Here is a 6000-nt window from a genome sequence, read left to right as displayed (position 1 = left end):
GAGGTTGGAGATGGCAAGAAACAGGCTGCAGAGTAGCCGTGCCCTTGTGCTTGTCCTTTCTCCCTTCCTGACAGCAGTCTAACCGAACTCTGGGGGTGTTAGGCTGAACAGCTCTAACCCTGATTCCCTTATTCTGTGTCCCCCTCAGAAGTGTGGTTTCTATGGCCGCACTGTATCGGATACAGAAGGTAACATGATTAATGGGGTCATCTTTAAATAGAGAGGATAGAATTTGCTAAAAGAGGAAATATCCACGAGGGAACAAGGGCAGTAATTGTGTGGCAGTGAGAAGGTCCCTCGAGGCCACAGAAGAAAGCATTGAGTTCACTCCTCTGCTTGGGCTGGGCCCTCAGTGAGAGCAGGTGAGCGTGCATGTGTGCATGCGTGTGTGTGTGTGTGTGTGTATCTGAGAGAGAGTGAAGGGCCCTTCACAAAAGGGCACAGGGGGGCGCCTGGGTGGCGCAGTCGGTTAAGCGTCCGACTTCAGCCAGGTCACGATCTCACGGTCCGGGAGTTCGAGCCCCGCGTCAGGCTCTGGGCTGATGGCTCAGAGCCTGGAGCCTGTTTCCGATTCTGTGTCTCCCTGTCTCTCTGCCCCTCCCCCGTTCATGCTCTGTCTCTCTCTGTCCCAAAAATAAACGTTGAAAAAAAAAAAATTAAAAAAAAAAAAAAAAAAGGGCACAGGAAGACCATTTGGCTCTGGCCTCCAATGATCTCCCGAGGCACAGTCACAGCAAGGCACTGGTAAGACTTGATGAAGACAGACATCATACAACTAAATCAGAACAGCCAGCTTTAAATCGTGACCAGACCACATCACCCACTGTGATGGTTAAGGTTATACGTGTCAACATGGCTGAACCATAGGGCCCGGCTGTTTGGCCAAAAATTATCTGGATATTTTTGTGAGGGTGGTTTAGGGCTGAGATTAACATTTAAACCAGTGGATATTGAGTAAAGCAGATTCTCCTTCATAAGGCGGGTGGGCCCCACCCAATCAGTTGACGGCCTGAATAGAACAAAAACTGAGGTACGCTAAGTAAGACGGAATTCTCCTGCCTGATGACCTTCGGACTTGAACTGTCACATTACCTCTTCCCTGGGCCTCCAGCCTGTTGGCCTACCCAGAAGATTTTTTTTAACTTACCAGCCTCCATAACCACGTAATTCTGTTCTGTTTCTCTGGAGAACCCTGGATAATAAACCCATGGTGAGGTATGAGTTAACTTTTGAAAAATTATTGTAATCATTTTGTGCAAATAAGCACGGTTATATTACCCTGCATTTCTGTTTTGAATTTTAATTTGTTAAGTGTCTGCACTCTTTTAAATTACATAGTGTTTTATAATCCGCTTCCACTACTCTCCCGCCAGCTTACTCTCAAAGACTTTGCATTGCTATTCCTGCTACTGGAAATGCTTTTCCCTCAGACACCTGCGTAGCTGGCTTCCTTGCTTTCTTCAGAGCTTTGCTCCCATGTGTCTACAGAGGCTTTCCCTAACCCTCCACGCATCTGAAATGACACCTCCTCCCCCACACCGGATTCTCCGTGGTTGTAAAGACTCAGCCAGATACACAGAAGGCCAATCGCTTACTGTAGACCTCATTTATTTCTGGGGGTGGAAAATGACAGGAAGCGTGAATGATCATGAAATTTTGTAATAACCAAAGAGAAAGATTTGGTCCCCAAATGTAGATTTATGTCTCAGTAACTGCATTTCCAGTTCTCAATCTGTTTCTTAGTGGTTATTTTAGAATTTAAAGGATTATTTAGGATTTAAAGAATTTTAGAATTAAAGATTTAAAGGATTTCAAATTTAAAGGATTTAATTTAGAATTAAAAATGTATTAACATGGCACAAAAACAGACACTCACATCAGTGGAACAGAATAGAGAGCCCAGAAATGGACCCACAAACGTATGGCCAACTAATCTTTGACAAAGCAGGAAAGAATCTCCAATGGAATAAAGACAGTCTCTTCAGCAAGTGGTGCTGGGAAAACTGGACAGCGACATGCAGAAGAATGAACCTGGACCACTTTCTTACACCAGACACAAAAATAAACTCAAAATGGATGAAAGACCTCACTGTAAGACAGGAAGCCATCAGAATCCTCAAGGAGAAAGCAGGCAAAAACCTCTTTGACCTTGGCCACAGCAACTTCTTACTCAACACGTCTCCAGAGGCAAGAGAAACAAAAGCAAAAATGAACTATTGGGACGTTATCAAAAAAAAAAGCTTCTGCACAGTGAAGGAAACAATCAGCAAAAATAAAAGGCAACAGATGGAATGAGAGAAGATATCTGCAAATGACATATCAGATAAAGGATGAGTATCCAAAATGTATAAAGAAGTTATCAAACTCAACACCCCCCCCAAAAAAAAAACAATCCAGTGAGGAAATGGGCAAAAGACATGAATAGACACTTCTCCAAAGAAGACATCCAGATGGCCAATTGACACGTGAAAAAATGCTCCACATCACTCATCATCAGGGAAATACAAATCAAAACCACAATGAGATACCCCCTCACACCTGTCAGAATGGCTAACATTAACAACTCAGGCAGCAACAGATGTTGGCGTGGATTCAGAGAAAGCTCTCTTGCACTGCTGACGGGAATGCAAGCTGGTGCAGCCACTCTGGAAAACAGTATGGAGGTTCCTCAAAAAATTGAAAATAGAACTACCCTACAACCCAGCAATTGAACCAGTAGGTATTTATCCAAACGATACAAGTATGCTGTTTCAAAGGGACACATGCACCCCAATGTTTATAGCAGCACTATCGACAATAGCCAAAGTATGGAAAGAGCCCAAATGTCCATCGATGGATGAATGGATAAAGAAGATGTGATATATATATATATATATATATATATATATATATATATATATGGAGTATTACTCAGCTATCAATCAAAAAGAATGAAATGTTGCCATTTGCCACTACATGGATGGAACTAGAGGGTATTATGCTAAGAGAAATTAGTCAGTCAGAGAAAGACAAAAATCATATGACTTCACTCATATGAGGACTTTAAGATACAAAACAGGTGAACATAAGGGAAGGGAAACAAAAATAATATAAAAACAGGGAGGGGGACAAAACATAAGAAACTCTTAAACATGGATAACAAACAGAGGGTTACTGGAGGGGGTTGTGGGAGGGGGGATGGGCTAAATGGGTAAGGGGCATTAAGGAATCTACTCCTGAAATTACTGTTGCACTATATGCTAACTAACTTAGATGTAAATTAAAAAATAAATTAAATTTAAAAAACCAGCTATTATAAATATGCATGTGATTGAAATCTCAGAAAGGAAAGGTAAAAAAAAAAAAAAAAGGAATCAAAGCAAAAAAAGATTTTTTTTTAAATAAAAATATATTAACAAGCTGTTTACACACTGATACTTAGGGACACCTGGGTGGCTCAGTTGGTTAAGCATCTGACCTCAGCTCAGTGAGTGTGAGCCACACATCGGGCTCTGTGCTGACAGCTCAGAGCCTGGAGCCTGCTTCAGATCCTGTGTCTCCCTCTCTCTCTGCCCCTCCCCTGCTCGCGCCCTGTCTTTCTCTCTCTCTCTCTCTCTCTCAAAAATAAATAAACATTAATATATATATACATATATACATAGATGTGTATGTGTATATATATATATATACACACACACATATATATACACACACATATATGTGTGTATATACACACACACACACACACACACATCTATGTATATATATATCAACAAGCGGTTTATACACTGACACCTATGTAGATGGACCAATGTCCATTTCTTGTCAAAGAGTTCTCCACTTACAGAATGTCAATATTCTCTGATTATAAAAGTGAGGGGCGTCTGGGGTGGGCTCATTGGTTAAGCGTCCGATTCTTGGTTTTGGCTCAGTTCATGATCTCACAGTTCATGGGTTTGAGCCCGGCTTCTCGCTTTGTGCTGACAGTGCAGAGCCTGCTTGGGATTCATTCTCTCTCTCTCTCTCTCTCTCTTCTCAATCTGCCCCTCCCCCTCCTCTCTTAAAATAAATAAACTTAAAAAAAAAAGTGATACATTTGAGCCCACCCAGGGACCCCAAGAAAAAGTGATACATGATTTTGTAGAAAACAGAAGATACAGAAAACTATAAGTGAGAAGAATACAAATCATTGGAAATCCAACTATTCAGAGGTAACCAATACCAAGGTCTAAAGCATTCACCTTTAGGCTTATTTCTGTGCATACATAAAATATACATCTATACTTTAGACTTTATATAGTATTGATTCCTTTATTTTAAACATTTAACATATTTTCCTATGCTAATTAAAATTCTTCATAAGCAGAAATTTTTCCTGGCTACATAAAATATAATATTCTATAGTATGACTCTGTCATAATTTATGTAAACATACCTTTATTTTAGGACATTTCAATTATTTCCACTTTTTCATCATAATTGATAACAATAAAGTGAACGATTCGTTCATAAATATTTGATGCGAGCCCCCTTTAATATTTTGATACTAACCTTGCCTTTTGACCTTGTTAAGTCTACAAACACTCAAATTACTAAATGAAAAGAGAAAAATCCAGTAAATTGGATCAGTTTGGTACTGTGGAGATATTGGGTAAATTTCCTGTCACTTACCATCTGTCATTTTTTTTTCTTTTTCTTTTTTCTTTTTTTTGCCTTCATAGATATTCTAAGCCTCAGGTTTCACTTTTCCTTCTCCCTTTTGTATCTTGGAAACAGAATTTGAGAGCCAGGGACCCCATAGGGGCTTTCTGGTCCAAGTTGGTCATGCTACCAAGGAGAGGGGTAGGGAGGGGACACTTGCCAGGGCACAATTAGTGACACAACACCCTTAGAATTTCCAGATTTAGCCAAGAAAAATATAGGATGCTTACTTCATCTGAATTTCAGAGGAACAAGAATGTTTTTGGTTGAAGAACATCTCGAATATTAAATGGCTGAAAAACATACACGCTGTCTACCTGTATTTTCTAGCAACCCCAGGCACACTGCAAACCCAGGGGCCATGCACTTCTCATCACCCAACACTGCATCCCCAGACGCGGGCGACCTCTTTTCTCTAGCCCCTTCCCCCGACGCTGAGCCCCCTGGGTGGGCTCAAATTGAGGGGGCCCTTGTCCCCTGAATTTCCATAGGGACTACAGAAAACATGACTTCCTAATTTGAAATTTTGGGTTCCATTGCAGTGTTGCTGGGACAAGTCACCTAATTTTGGTGCTCCCTCAGAACTTACAGGGCAGAGGCACTAGTGGCTTCAGGTCCTCAGCATTTGCGGAATCTATGACCAAGTCCTTTCTAAGGAGCTCCTGGCTGTGCAGGGGCGGCGCAGGCCATGGGCGCACAGCACCCCCAGAGTCTAGCCCAGAGTGGAGCGATTCTTCCAAGCGGCAGCTGCCCACGGCTTGCTCCTCCTGCCTGTCCGGTGTCACCTGTAAACTTACAGCTGCTTTCCCGGGTCACTTCACCGAGTCCCTGCAGAGGGTTATAGCTGTGCCAAACAGTTCTGTACAAGCCATTTTCGGAGCAGCGAGCGAACCGCAGCGCGTGACAGATCTAAACACAGCACGATACATTTGGATTTCAGCGAAGCACCTACAAACAGTGAAATAAAATCGAATTCTCAAGTTACGCCTTAGAACAAGCCAGATGATGTCCTTTCTGAACCTCAGGGCGCTTGTGGGGAATTGGGGTCTTAATTCCTGGCTGTGCCCGAATCCCACAATATTGTATGTGCTGGTATGGGGGCGGGGTGTATATGTGTACATCTTCAAGAATGTTATTCACGATTTTGGAAAGCACTAAATATGGAGAAAGATAATGATGAAAATGAACTTTGTTTTCCCACCGCTCACCCGCATCGCGGTTAACATTTTGGATTTCTTCTTCCCCACCATTTGTTCACCTAGCCATCTTGAATTTCACTTTATTTCTATACGGTTGTGATTGCATTATCCTTGTAATATC

Source organism: Puma concolor, chromosome D2, assembly GCF_028749965.1.
Source record: "Puma concolor isolate L17-30 chromosome D2, mPumCon1.1.hap2, whole genome shotgun sequence".
In the NCBI taxonomy this organism is placed as follows: domain Eukaryota; kingdom Metazoa; phylum Chordata; class Mammalia; order Carnivora; family Felidae; genus Puma; species Puma concolor.
The sequence above is the reverse complement of the archived record's forward strand: the minus strand, read 5'-3'. Positions refer to the sequence as shown.